The sequence below is a fragment of the Medicago sativa genome, chromosome 5 (assembly GCF_051527215.1).
Source record: "Medicago sativa cultivar Bolivia chromosome 5, Bolivia_mono, whole genome shotgun sequence".
Taxonomy (NCBI): Eukaryota; Viridiplantae; Streptophyta; class Magnoliopsida; order Fabales; family Fabaceae; genus Medicago; species Medicago sativa.
This window is the reverse complement of record NC_140753.1, coordinates 60,435,206-60,451,083: the sequence shown is the minus strand read 5'-3', so window position 1 is coordinate 60,451,083 and position 15,878 is coordinate 60,435,206.

Sequence of the window (15,878 nt, the reverse complement as noted above, 5' to 3'; positions counted from 1 at the left end):
CAAGTAAGATGTCACATATTCAAGGACTAAGTTGATCGAAAGGTAAAAAAAGGCATAAACGAAATTGATCGAACTGGAAAAAAAGTCCTGCTTCAGGACTGTTGTACAACTGCTCTTTCTTCCCCAATTATATATATATCTGAAACCCTAATTTTCCAATCTCTCATTTACAATCCATAATTCCCAAAATTCTTCAATAAAACTTGTTCAAATTGAATCCGTAAAGATGGGTGGTGGTTGTACGGCCAAAAACAACTCTCAAACTCAGGTTTCATCTTCAAGCTTCATCTTTTATGGCGAGGTCATAATGATTGATTGTTGGTGCCCTAGAAGATGTGACGTAAGAAAAGTCAATACTTTGAAGAACCCAAGAAGGTCTTTCTACGCTTGCCCTTTGCCAAAGGATCATGATGAAAATTGCAATTTTGTTTGGGTTGATGAAGCTGGAGAACTAGGATACGTTAAAAACAATGAAACTGGTGGTGGTCAGGTAATCAGAGCTTTTTGAGAGATGAAGATGATGATGATGGTTTTAGTGGGAAGAAGAAGAGACAATCACTGTTTTGATACGAATGAAATGAGAAAATTGGGAGAAGGCTAAAAGGGGAAAAATAAAAATTGAAAGGCTAAGCCCCTTAATTTTCCCAAAGTTGCAATTTTTGCCCCCTAAGAAAAAAAAACTACAAAACCGCCCCCTAAGTTTTGCACCTGTGGCAGTTTTGGCCTCCAATGCCAATTTTGACTCGGTCTACACTGATGTGGCACCCTAAGTGAGGTGCCACGTGTTTTTTTTTTGGTCTTGGGGGGTCAAAATTGCTACAGTTGCAAAACTTAGGGGGTGGTTTTGTAGTTTTTTTCTTAGGGGGGCAAAATCGCAACTTCGTGAAAGTTAGGGGGCGAAAACTGCTATTAAGCCAAATTGAAAAGTGAAAACTGACAAGTGAAACTTTTCTTTCAATTTGGTCCTTATACATGTGGAACACACGTGGACAGTACAACTCAGCGGTCAACATCACACATCATTCTCCCTAACGGAAAAATTTGACGGAGGCATCAATTTGATAGACGTTTGTAAAATTCATGGACCTATTGGCTATTTCAAAAAATTCGGGGATGAAATTGATTGATGCATACAAATTCAGGGATGAATTTGTATGGGATTTAAAAAAGTAAATGGACCATATATCAATCATTCTCTCTCGTTTTATGGGATTTAAAAAATTGTTTTGAATTTAGTTCAAGTGGTAGAGGCTTTATAATATATGTTTGGATACCCCACTTATTCATATTAAATGAATATCTAGTCATTACACTTTTTAACCCAAAAAAATAATAAAAAATAGCGGTCTGGTTTGAAACGAAGGTTTCTCATAAAATATCCTCACAATCAAATTACTATGATGTGACAAGGAAGACTTTGCCTTTTTACAATAAATTGTTTTCAATTTTTATTAGTCTATTGTATTTTATTTTTGACAATATTAGTAAAATTATATATTCTCTTTAAGTTTGAATAAGAACAAAATAATAATTTGTACGTGGTCTCCTAAAAAAACAAAATAATAATTTGTATGTGATCTCTTTAATTTTGACAATATTAGTTAATTTTATTTACTTATTTTAATGTAGTAAAATAGTTGTAATTTTTAATTTACCTTTTAAGAAGTTTGTCTGAGATATAAGAGATCACTCTAACGAAAAATTGATTCAAATGGAATGAGTCAGCCTCATGCAACTTATCTAACTAAAATTTGAATCTTGGTTATATTCTGAAAACTCCGAGAAATATTTTGAAATAAGTACATAAAAACTTCTTTTTTTTTTTTCAAATGGAGGCGGAGTGTTGTGTTGTGGTGAAAAATGGTGGTGGATGTGTGCAGGAAAGTGGAGGCAGTGGTCAGTGGCGGAGCCACTAAGAACCTTGTGTGGGCATGTGCCTACACTATTAAATTTCAATTTAGTAGTATACACTAATGGTATTAAACCAACTATATGCTCCCATTATACTAAGTAAAAGAAAATACACATCTTACCAAACTAAAATTAGTCCAATTATTTAATATTTCATTTATTGATAAATTCTACAATGAATGAATAGGTAATTACCCTCTGAAATTGTAACTTTTGTCAAAAATTTCCACGACTTTAACAAAACTTAAATTACTATTTTGGTAAAATAGTAATTTTAGTGTTACAGTGTATGAATATTGCCTCCACAATCTAAAACTACTTTTGGCTCCGCCACTGGCGGTGGTCGTGGAGGGACATGGATTGGTTCTGTAATCTGTAGTGATGAAGAATGAATCATTATACTCCAGTGGTTGATACACGCTACTAACAGTGGATGAGAAATTGCTATGATCATCATAAAGGAAGAGGAGACTTTCCTAATCATGAAAAGAATGTAGCTTCTTTCCATTGAAAACCATGAATCCAAGATAAATATTGATTGTGATTAATCCCTTGAATGAATGAGCTTATCCAAATTTCTTAAGGTCCCGTTTGGACAAGCAATTTATACAAATGCTTATAGAATAAAGGCTTATATGATGAGAACTTATATCATATTCTTTTATATTCAATATGATGACAGCCAGGCCGGGCCTTGAGGGAGTGCAAGGTGTTCTACCAGCCCGGGCCTCCAAATGTTACGGGCCTCAAACAAAAAATTATGTCTAATATCCACCCCCCATTTAAATAAAAAAAATATATGTTACTTCTTTTTCTTTCTTCAGTACACGTTTGAGTTTTTTTTAGACTCTAGTTCTCCTTCCTGTACATAAATCTGATACTATCAGACCATCCTAATTTGTAAAAGCACTTAATCAGTCAAATTGAAAAGTTATTTCATTGAAAGAATCACAACAATCATTTTTTTCGCATAAACCATTCGTTTTCCCTTCCCACAACGAATGAGTGACAAATCCAAACGACACTGTTAGGTAAATTTCATCTCTCTTTCACTTAATTTTCTTTTTTTTTATTTCGTTTCATGTTTAGAAGTTCTTATTCTGATTTTTTTAATGAAGTTTAGCTACGCAAAAAAATTACATTTTTATTTTACTAGGGGCCTATTTTAAAAAGAGAGTCTAGCCTCCTATTTCATAGGGACGACCCTGATGACAACTTATATTCTTTTATATGATGAGAGCTTATATCATGTTCTTTTATATTCAATAACTTTTTTAGGTTTGGATATGTAGATTAAAAAGTGCTTACATAAACGGGAGTGTTTGAATGCGACATTAAATAAGTAGTTGTAAAATTTTAACAAAGTTAAAAAATAAAATAAAGAATCAAACAATGATAAAAAAATATAATAAAAAATTTAAGATTAGCAGTTGTTGTGTTGTCCGAGGATCGCAATTCGCATTGAGCAATTCTATTGTCAAAATTGAAGTATAAAAAAAAAAAAAAAAAAGAGGAATGATATTTTGACATCCAATTTCCAACAACTTCTAGTGACAACCTTTTTCCTCTCTTTTTATTGGACAATAACAATAGAGAGAGAGAGAAAAAGGAAGAGAGAGAATAAAAGTACAATGAGAGTATGAGAGAGAGGGTTGTCACAAAAGTTGTTAAAAAATGGATGTTCAAATATCATTTCTCAAAAAAAAAATGCAATGAAAAAAAATGTTAACATAATAAAATAGAAATGCTTTATAGTGTAAAAAGGATAAGTGCATAAAAAAAAATCATAAAAAGGGTCTAGAGAGATTCAAATAGAGGGTCTCTCTATGCATTATATATATGGAAGGTTCATGTTTCGAACCCTGGACACTACGAAAAAAATAGGCTCTCCCTATGTAAATTCCGTGTAAGCTCATAATGAGAGCTTATTAAAAGATGACATAAACATCTTATGAAATTATGATAACCTATTTTTATTTATTTATCCGAACACCTTTAAAAATCTAATGTTAGTAGATAAGCCGACATAAGTTTTAAATAAGTCAATCTAAATGGCGCTAAATACATAAAAACTTTTTTTTTAAGGAAAATACATAAAAACTTTATAATGACCTATTTTTTACAAGAACTTTATAATGACTTGTAAATATATTATGACAAAACAACAATACATAAGTTTATGACCAATGACAAATATTTATAACAATTGTTGTTATGTCTTACTGGATTATAAGATCAATTCACATAAACTAAATTGTATGAAATATAATTGTTTTCTTGGTGGAATGATGAGTTGGCACCCCATTTGTTCCTTCATTGTGCCGTTTTTGGTTCTTTATGGCAACATATTAGGTCTTGGCTAGGCATGTCTGGAGCAGACCCTCAAAATATTAGTGAGCATTTACATCAATTTATTCACTCTACAGGTCACTCAAAGGCGCGTAGGTCGTTTTTACAACTTCTTTAGCTTCTTTGCGTTTGGCTAATATGGAATGAACGTAACAACAGGTTGTTCAATAACATTGAAACACCGATTTTACAGCTTTTGGACAAAGCAAAATTTCATTCGTATTGGTGGTTAAAAGCTAACAATACCACTTTTTGTGTACGGTTCTCAGCGTTGGTGGTCGGACCCTTTACTTTGTTTGGGTATCAACCGACTTTTTACTGTAATTATTATGTAAGACAAATTGTTTTCGGGGTGGATGTTTTGGTACATCTTGTACTAATGAATATTCATCGCCGCTGTTAATATATTCCATTTTGATTTCATCAAAATATATATATACTCCCTCCGGTCTCAAATGTAAGAAACTTTTCACTTTTTAGATTCATTCAATAAATGATGTATGTGGTCTTTATTATAGACCACATACATCATATATTGAATGAGACCACTTATGAGATAGCCTCGGGTCAAACGATTAGTTTGCCAAAATCAGAAATATATTGTAGTCGCAATGTCCCTGACGAGCTTCAAACTACTATCACTAATGTTTTGGGTGTTAGAGTAGTTTTGGGTACAGGTAAATACTTGGGTCTACCTTCTATGATAGGTCGTGACCGCAAAGCTACATTTGCATATATTAAAGATCGCGTTTGGCAGAAAATCAATTCCTGGAGTGGTAAGTGTCTCTCGAAAGCAGGTCGAGAAGTAATGATCAAGTCGGTTTTGCAGTCTATTCCCACTTATGTGATGAGTGTTTTTCAGTTGCCTAGTACCTTGATTGAATCTATAGAAAAGATGATGAACTCGTTTTGGTGGGGACATGGTAAAACAACGCAAAGAGGGATTCATTGGATGAAATGGGAGAAGTTGTCGGCACCTAAAATTCATGGAGGTATGGGTTTCAAGGACCTATCTGCTTTTAATCTAGCTATGTTGGGGAAACAGGGATGGAAACTCATCACTGAACCGGATTCTCTTGTGGCTCGAATTTTTAAAGCACGATATTTCCCGGATGGCTCCTATCTCACGGCTACTGTTGGACATAATCCGAGTTATGTTTGGCGAAGCATCATGCGTGCTAGATTTATAGTGCGTGGGGGAGCACGATGGAGCATAGGCACAGGTGCTACTATCCCCATTCTCAACGAGCCTTGGTTGTCAAATGGGGATTATATTAGTAGTGACACTCCAGGTGCTCACTTTGTTCATAATTTTAATGTTAATAGTCTGATGAATTTATATGATAAAAACTGGAATGAGCAGGTGGTTAGACAGGTGTTTAGTGCGGATATTGCAGATAAAATACTTCATACGCCACTTATTTCTCAGGTTGAGGCAGATAGAATTATATGCAAGGCGGAAAGGAATGGCCGCTACTCTGTACGTAGTGCTTACAGGTTGTGTGTAACAGATTTAATTGATTCTTCTTATTTGTGGCGTCCGGGCTATTGGTCTGGTATTTGGAACCTTAAAGTTCCACCGAAAGTTAAGAATTTAATTTGGCGTATGTGTCGAGGGTGTTTGCCGACTCGTGTCCGTCTGTTGGATAAAGGTGTTGTTTGTCCCACCAATTGTTCTAGTTGTGCCTCTACTCATGAGGACCTTTTGCATGTTTTTTTCGATTGTCCTTTTGCTATACAGGTGTGGAACAGGACCGGGCTTTGGAGTTCGGTGCAACATGCTCTTACTCATACTACTTCGGCCACAGATGCTATTTTCTCCCTGTTAGAGAATTTGTCTGTTGAACTCTCTCAACGTCTGTCAACTGTTATGTGGAGCTTATGGAAACACCGCAACCTTCGAGTTTGGGACGATGTTACAGAAACAAGCGCTGTGGTGGTTGAGCGCGCTAGGAACATGGTCATCGATTGGCAAATGGCGAATGCTCCGGCTGTCCTTGCATCCACCTCGCCGTCTCAGCATGTAATGGCTGTGAATATGGGAGGTTCCTCCTCGCATCAACATAGCAGAATCTTGTGGCAGCCCCCTACATCAGGTAGATATAAGTGTAATATTGACGCGGCTTTCTCTTCTCACCATAATCGTACAGGTATAGGCATCTGTATTCGGGACTCGGAAGGTTGTTTCGTCCTAGCAAAGAATTTCACATATCCTTATCAAGCTTCGGTGGATGTTGGAGAAGCCTTAGGGCTGCACTCTGCTATGCAATGGCTGAGTGATATGCAAATTGATAATGTGGACTTTGAAACAGATTCTAAGTTAACGGTTGATGCCTTCCTCTCTACACGGAACGACTTGTCTGAATTTGGTTCTATTATTTCTTCCTGTCGTTCTTTATTTTGTAATTTGTTCTCTAACTCTAGGGTGGAGTTTGTTAAGCGACAAGCCAACGCGGTGGCTCATACTCTTGCACGAGAGGCCACGCGTTCAGCTAGTTCCGCTGTTTATTATGAAATACCCACATGTATTGAACTTATGATCATCAATGAAATGCTATAAGCACATTTCTTTCACAAAAAAAATGAACTCTTTTTGGTAATAAACATAAGGTTTTTTATTCTACACAAACAAATATTTGACAAGAATTGGAAATGAGAAAGAACAACATACGATGTTCGGCACTACTATTTTTTTTGTGGTTCTATATTCTTCTCGTATCACAAATTTTGACTTAAATCGTAATGGGTGGGACTCAATGAACTCAAAGTTGAGTTCAATTAAATGAGAACAAATTTGATATATTTGACCACAATAAGGAAGTGAGAAAATAATTCAGAGTATAATTCAAGAAAATGGGGGTGTGACTTGAGAAAAAGCTTGTTGGTTATGATTGTTACACTAGAAATTGCTCGAAAACGTAATAAATGATACATATGATACGTTGTAAAATTAATCTTGTATCCTTACTTTTGGTAGTGTATCCTTCAGAATCTGGGACTCGTCAATGAATGAGTTTTACTTCTTTTTGAAGATCGGAGTCCAAACTTTACATTTTTTACAAAGGATTTGGGTAATGAAACAAAAGAGGTTGCAGATTATCGAGCTTTCGTTTTAAGATTGAAATGGTTAAGAAAGGATGTACAAACATCACTGGTCTGAGGAGACTCTCAGATTCTTCTCATTCACGATTTGTGGAAATGCAACAACGTTGACAAGGATTTAAGAGACTTATATGTTGAGTCGTTGATGTTGAAGACTAACTTTCATCCATTTTGCATCGAATACATTTCATACATTTGAAACGTAAGCTCAGAGATGGTGAAGTTATGTCAAAAACTTTTGACAATTAGCATGGGTGTTTTACATGCTTGGAGAATCAAAAAATATTGATTTTATATTTGGATATTATATTGTTGATGCCCACCAATTCCTTAGAGAATCAAACAAAATTGTTAAAGCTTATACCAAAGAAATTTGCATCTTAATAAAAAAAAAATTGGTTTAGTGAAACCAATATTTGGATCTGTATGTTTGTTTGAAGAAGAGATCTATTGATGTATGTGACTGACATCAAACCAAATTATTAATAGAAAACTCATAAAGATAAAGTGAGGTCTAACTATGAGTACTAGATTATCCTATATGTAAGTTTTTGTTTTAAATGGGGAAGTAGCAATGTTTTATTAATTAAAATGATATCAATGTGTTGGTTTTTTTCCCTTTTCAATTTTAACCTTCATTTAAAGTATTTTATTTACAATTTTATCTTTTTTATAATATTATTTAAATTATTATTAAAAAAAAAAGTTAAATCCCATTAAAATCGGAACTACCCTACTATAACATAAACAATATTATCTTAATAAAAATATAAAAAGGGAATAGGATATTTTGGATTGGATTTTTTATTGTTCTAATTATACCATTAAACAAATTGTTCTTATTACTACCTTCGTTCCTTTGTGTATTATTAGGGTGATTTTTGTTCCTATTTAACTGTCGTTTTGGTATTTTAAGGGTATGATTTGTCAATTACTCTTATATTTTTCAATAAAACTAATTAGTACTATATATTTGGAAACTAAAGTTTGTTTGTTTTGTTTTAAAACAAAATTTGTTTCTTCGTATCTTCAAATTTAAACAAATATAGGTTGGTTTGTTAATGATGTTTCGATAGCAATATTTAAATTTAGTAAAGGAGTAATCTCAACATTCAAATCTATGTCACACGGTATGAATCTAACATTTGTTGAAGTCATAGTTGAAGCCTTAATTTTGATTAAAGGAGTTGGAGGAAAGTTAATTTTTTCTTAACTTTTGATTAATGTGAAGTTGGAATAATTTTGATATAGACTTAAAATAATTAAAGAGATATGCACAATATTTAGAAAATTGAAAATTGTTATGAAAGAAAGATAAAGCGCACAAAAAAATAGGAATTTGTTGGAGAAATGGAGTAGTAACTAACAATTGTTTGTTACATATTAAATTTATTGGAAAGATAAAGTGTGTGCAAAAAATAGAAAATTGTTAGTGGATTAAAATGAGGGTATAATAGGAAAAAATGTGTAAAAACACACTGCGCTATTTTTGTGTTAAAATTATAAAACGACACTTAAAAAGGAACGGAGGAAGTATAATACTGTATTATTATTGTTATTGAAAAGGATACGAGTTTATATTATATTTACTATATTGTTATATGATTTAAAAAGATAAACATAATTTTTTACAATAAGTCACAAATACCTATACATATAATTATCATTAAAATCTAAATCTAATTAAAAAAATATTGTTTGTAATTTACGCGCATGAGAGCAATAAAAAGAGTGGTGCCTCTCTGGATGCTAGTATGATAAATATTGGGAGGTTTTTTTTTCTCTCCATATTATATGTAGAGGGGTACCAATTTTTATATCAATACTTGCAAGGTATATATGTGTGAGTTTGCACAGTTGTTTTTTCATTTTATGCATGTTTGCAAAGAGACGAAGAAAAAAAAAAAGAAAAATACAAAAGAATACACAAAGAGAAATAAAAGATCAAAGAAATAGTTTATGTTTAAAGTTGTAACTACAATAATTTATAATTTTTCAAAAGAAAAAGGGAATGTTATAAAATTTTATTCGATTATATAGAAAATAAGTTTTTTTTTAAGGAAGAAAATAAGTTATTTGATAGATAAATGTAATCGTGGTTAAAATTTAGGATCATTTTATATTTCTAACATATATAATATTCATTATCACACAACATGAATGAATATAATAGTCATATTTAATATATAAAAAATTAAGAAGAGTGGATTCAAAAGTCATGCATGTAGTTGGTGGTAGTGTTCCTGGTGATTGATATGAATGTACTGTTGGTGTTAGTTGGTGATTAATATGCATGACTTTAAGAGTCATATTTAATACCTGAGAATGAGAAAAAAATCAACTGTTTATAATTTATTTAATAATCAAAATTTAATTTAAACTTAATATGATATATTGTTTATGCTTTCATAATTTCTTTAATTAAAGTTTGCAACACTTAAATTTCTAAAATAAAAGTACATTTGTCAATTTTGATTTAAGTTCACTATTAAATTCTTAATCAAGGGTATCCAAGCTTGATCTCTAATTAAAACAATATGCATGTTTCTTATTTGTCTAGGTTATATGTAATTGTTGATGGAGCAATAAACTAGTCGAGATTCGATTGAATATCCTCAATGATAACTCAATATTTTACTGTATTTTTAATAATAATTTTATTTAATTTTTAGTTGCATTTTACTTTATTTGAAATATATATTTTTTTTTTAAGGAAAAGGAAACTTGCCAGAAAAGCAAGCCCCACAAAAAGATATATATATACCAAAAAGAGAGGGGGGACCAAAACCAAAACCCTCAATACATCAAGAAAATCTATAGTTAGTCATACCTAGCCTATTTCTATTGAATTCTGAACCAACTTGGCTAGGAACATCATCCCACCAGGCATGAGATTGTAAAGATAAACCAATGTTAGCCAAAATGTCAGCACAACAATTACCTTCCTTATATACATGAGTGACAAAAAAATTCATAGTAGCAACCTTGGTCATGCAATTTTCCCACCGGTTTCTTAAATGCCAAGGGACTATTTTAGATGATTTGAAAGCTAAAGTAACTAACACAGAATCTGTTTCTAACCAGAGGTTGTTCCATCCCTTTTGAGCTGCTATTTCAATTGCTAACATTGCTCCTTGAAGCTCTCTTTATTTGAAATATATAGGTAAATGCAAGAGATATATAAGTAAATATGCGAAAAGATGGTATAGACTTTAAAGAATGAAGGCTTCTTGATCAAGCCAAATTATGGAGAAATTAAGACCCATTTCAATGGTCAAGTAGTGGACAATCACTCAGCAACACTTTCGTGGCCATAATTTCAAAAATAATTTAAAAAACTATTGTTTTCCTTATATTGCATTGTATTTTGAAAAAATATATATTGTTTTACTTTACTTGCTTTCTTTATTTTATTTAGTTACGGTCATCACTATAGCAAGTGAGTAGTTTTCTAATGTCCCGGGGTCATGGAAAGTAGTCTTATGACAAATTTTTCATAATCTCAATTCTTTTTTTTTTTTTGTTTTACTAAGAGAATGAATTCACCTATCGTGCTTTATCAAAATTTAGGTCATCTTTGGATTAATGAAAATGAAGGAATGTTTTTTTTGAACAAATCAAAATGATATATATATATATATATATATATATATATATATATATATATATATATATATATATATATATATATATAATTACGAATCCAACGGTAATTCCCTCCGCACAAGGTGTGCAAAGAAGGAACACCGAAAAATATTTACAGACTTAAGGAACCAAAAAGAGATCACAAACCAAAAACAAATTACATAAGAACACCCATACAATACATGGGATGTTTCCACCAATCGTGGTAAGTATAAACAAAAGCCACCTGTTTCGATTTCAGCCAAAGGAAGGAATGGAGTTTAACTTTTTTCAATGAGAGTAATAGGAGATGAAACCATATTATGGAAAATCCTATCATTCCTTTCCTTCCAAAGCATCCAAATAGTTGCAAACCAAATAATCCTGAAGAATGACTGAGTAGAGAACGGCATACCTGCCATTTTAGTAAACTGAATAAAATGATGTCGAAGCTCATGAGCATGCACGAAAGAAATGCCCAACCAATTCCGAACCAGCCCCCAAAGAGCAACTGAAAGCGTACAATGAAGGAGTAAGTGATTCGCTGTTTCAATACAGGCACATCCAACCACACACGACGCATCTGAAGAAGGTAGAACCCCGCGAAGCACCAGGTTGTCTCTAGTCGGTAAGCGATTCCGAAGAAGACGCCACACTAATAAAGATACCTTGGAGGGAATATAGTTATACCAAACATCATCAACAGTAGACCTGTCCGCCATATCGACTGTGGTAGTAAAAAAACGATAGACTCCCCGAACAGTGTAGCCAGAAATAGGATCTAGTACCCACCGCCAAGTGTCATGAACAGTGTCCTGCAAAACAATATTATGTAATAACAAAGAACACTCCCGCACTGACTCCTCCTCCCACGCAAACAAACGACGCCTCCACACCCAAGCCCCACCTTCTACTCCCCAACCTCGCCCCTCCATCTCTCCCACAGTGGCCTCCTTTGCCACCGCCAAATCAAAAAGGCGAGGAAACCTCAATCGCAACAACATGTCTCCTATCCACTTGTCATACCAAAACAAAGTTTCCCGACCATCCCCGACGACACGCCTAATGTTATCTTCAAACCAATTCCCCACTCCCTCACCACCCCCTCCCGTAAACGACACATCATCCTCCACCAAACCGATGACTCTCTACCTCCCTCACATAGCCGCCCCCTACCTCACCATAGCGGGCTTTCAACACACGATACCACAGACACCCTTTTTCCGAAAGCATTCTCCACCACCACTTACCTAACAGAGAAACATTAAAAGCTCTCATCCTCCTAACCCCCAACCCCCCATCCTCCTTTGGTAAACAAATTGAGTCCCAGTTAATCCAAGCTATTTTCCTATTAATCTCACTCCCACCCCAAAAAAAACGTTTAAAAATAGATTCAATAGAAGAAATTATACCTGCAGGGGCTTTGAAAAAGGAAAGAAAGTAAACCGGCAGAGAGGACAGGACAGACTTCAGAAGAACCAGCCGGCCACCAAGGGACAAAAATTTATTATTCCAAGACGACAGTCGAGCCACAATACGATCCACAACCGGTTTCCAAAAATTCAATTTTCGCGAATCACCTCCAATAGGAAGCCCCAAGTATACAAAAGGTATAGATCCTCTCCGACAATTTAACACTGACGCAGCCTCCATCAACCAAGAATCAGATATATTCACACCTGTCAGCATACTCTTATGAAAATTTACTTTTAAACATGACACCTCCTCAAACAACATCAAAACAGCCCGCATAGAACGCACATTCAACCAACTTTTATCACCAATAATAAGGGTATCGTCCGCAAACTGGAGGTGAGTTAAGCGAACCTCACTACCATTGCCTATGCCATAGTCGTGATATAAATTTGCCTCCACCACTGCATTCATCAACACATTAAAGCCTTCAGCAGCCAATAAAAATAAAAATGGCGATAGAGGGTCCCCCTGACGAAGGCCCCGCTCAATATGAAACTCCTCCGTCGGACACCCATTAACAAGAACCGACGCCATTGCTGTCCCAACACACTCAGAAATCCACTTTCGCCATAAGGTTGGGAAATTCATGTTCACCATTACTGAATCAAGATATTGTAAATCGACTGAATCATACGCCTTTTCAAAATCAACTTTGAACATGAGCAGCTCCTTATTCATACGCTTCGCCTCATCGACAGCCTCATTGGCTATCAAAATACCATCTAAAATTTGTTTTCCTTTGACAAACGCCGACTGAGAATCAGAAACAATACTACCAATGACAGACCTCAAACGGTTTGCAAGTACCTTTGCTAACACCTTATACATGCACCCGACCAAGGAAATAGGACGGAAATCATTGAGACGTTGAGGACTATGCACCTTTGGAATCGTTGCTATAAAAGTAGAATTTATCCCCTTTGACAATTTTCTGTTCCGATGAAATTCCGTTAAAAAAGTCATAAAATCATCTTTCAATAGATCCCAAATTTTTTTGATGAAGTCAAAATTTATTCCATCCGGTCCCGGACTCTTAAACCCGTCGCAATCCCAGACTGCCTGTTTCACTTCTTCTAACGAGAACGGTCTTGTTAACATAAAGTTAGACAAAAGGTTTAATTAAAGCATGAGAAGAGTTTGGAAACTTTTGGGATGTAATGCCTACTCGGGCTTAATGGGTCAAACCAACATGAAAACCGAGAAAATAGAGAGTCATGTTAGCATGATACTTCTTTTATTGCTAAATATAGATTGATTGATACAAAAGAGAATACATCATCCTTAGGCTTGCATTCTTAAGACAAAAGAGAGGAATGAGAGTTGGATTGTTCGTTGTTATGATGAACTCCAATGATTCTGAGGCGTTTTTAATCAATTGTATATTTCCAAAACAATTTCCAACTCTTAATCATCTTGCAGCTTACAAAAATCCAAATATTTTTTTTTACATGCATACTTAGGAAGAAAAAGGCTACCTTGAGATTCACAAGTCCATGTGTATATGATACTATATTTATTATGACTACAATCTCGTACACTTGTGGGTGTACCACTCAACAATGATTTCATTTGCTTCAAATGTAACCCCCTACTTCTAATAAGCGGTAAAACGCGCGAATATACTAATATATTCTAGAAATAGATGCTACGCCATCAAACAAGACCCAAACATACATGTAAAAATTATCCAGTTCAACATAACATAGCAGCGGAACATATATATATATATATATATATATATATATATATATATATATATATATATATATATATATATATATATATAAACCATGTGAATAACATCTCCAAATCTCCAGATAATAAATACATCTCAATGATCTCAGATACAAACAATATCTCAACTCCAAACTGCATAATCAAACAGAATCCAACATGCAAGTACTATCCTAGATCAGAGCCCTAATCTAGACACTTGCACATAAAAAGAGGAACTCCGCTCCTCGGCAACACCAAGCAAAAGTCTAAGCATCCTGCACTCCATCTACCCGTCCATACGGAAAGGTAGGTGGTAAACCACTGAGGGTTAACATTACATCATCATAATCCAAGTAAAATTAACAAGAACATTGGAAATGAAAGATATATTCAGGAACGATGAATAACAAATCATACATGTACTCACAAGTATTCACAACATTCATATCATTCGAGATCATTCAACATCATCATTCCAAGTTCATATCATCAAGTGTATCATACACGTATCACAACTTCAACCATGTCGATTAACAATTAACAAATTTAACCATCATACTCAACTCAAATGCATTTCAATTCACCAACAATGTATGCAATGGCTCTAGACTCATCTAGATGCATGTGGTACCATATCACCTCAAGGTCGTCACCTTCGATGCAACAAAAACATCGTAATCACCTCAATTGGATATAAAATCCGCCACCATCAGTCATGAATGCATGAACATATGACTCGACTACAATGCATATGTTCACACAAACAAATCACCTCAATATCACCAATACTTGTATATATGTAATCAACAACAATTCACCACCACTTAACATATATACAATCACCCACAACATCCATAATTCAAGCAACATATAGTTGTCACATATATACACAACCAATCATCTTCACATAAGGTATAACAACTTTCCATAAAGGATTCATATGCAATTGGCTCTCAAAAATCATTTTCAATCAAATTCGTCTCTCAAAGTCACAACATTAAAAATAATTGAGCATTTAAGTCAAAACCAAGTAAACAAGCTCAATTGCCTATGCCATGTATTCTCACAAGTCACATATGCGTGCAGTAGAGGTTACATAAGCATTTCATCGGCCAAATACGACGGATTCATGAAAATCACAAAGTTCGTCTCTCTTATCACATTTCACAAAAATTCTCATTTCAAAAGCAAAACAAGTTAAAACCTGATGAAACCAATCAAAACCATTTTTAGAAATCATATAAACAATATACAACTTTAATCCCACTTCAAATTCCAGAGAAAAACGAGTTTTCGGAAAAATCAACGTTTGGACCGTTTTTCCAAAGTTAAGTGAAAAAATCACAAATCAAGTCCAAATCAATTCAAACCATGTTCCAGTAGGATTAAATGCATAAACAGAGGTTTAACAAGTTAAAAGAAACATTTTAGAAAGCCCGGATTGGTCCCCAAGTGCACGAAGCGAAAAAATAAAAGTGGCTGAACTGGAAGCTGCACGCTTAAGCGTCCTCCGCACGCTTAAGCATCCAAGTTCCAGTAGCTTATGGACTTAGCACGCTTGGAGCACGCTTAAGCGTCCCAACTCCAGAAGTTGCTCGCTTAGAGCACGCTGCAGCACGCTTAAGCGTGCTGCCTCAGTTTCTGTCAAAAATTGTTACAGGTTCTCCCCTTTTTCACCCAAAAATCCCCATTTCAATCCC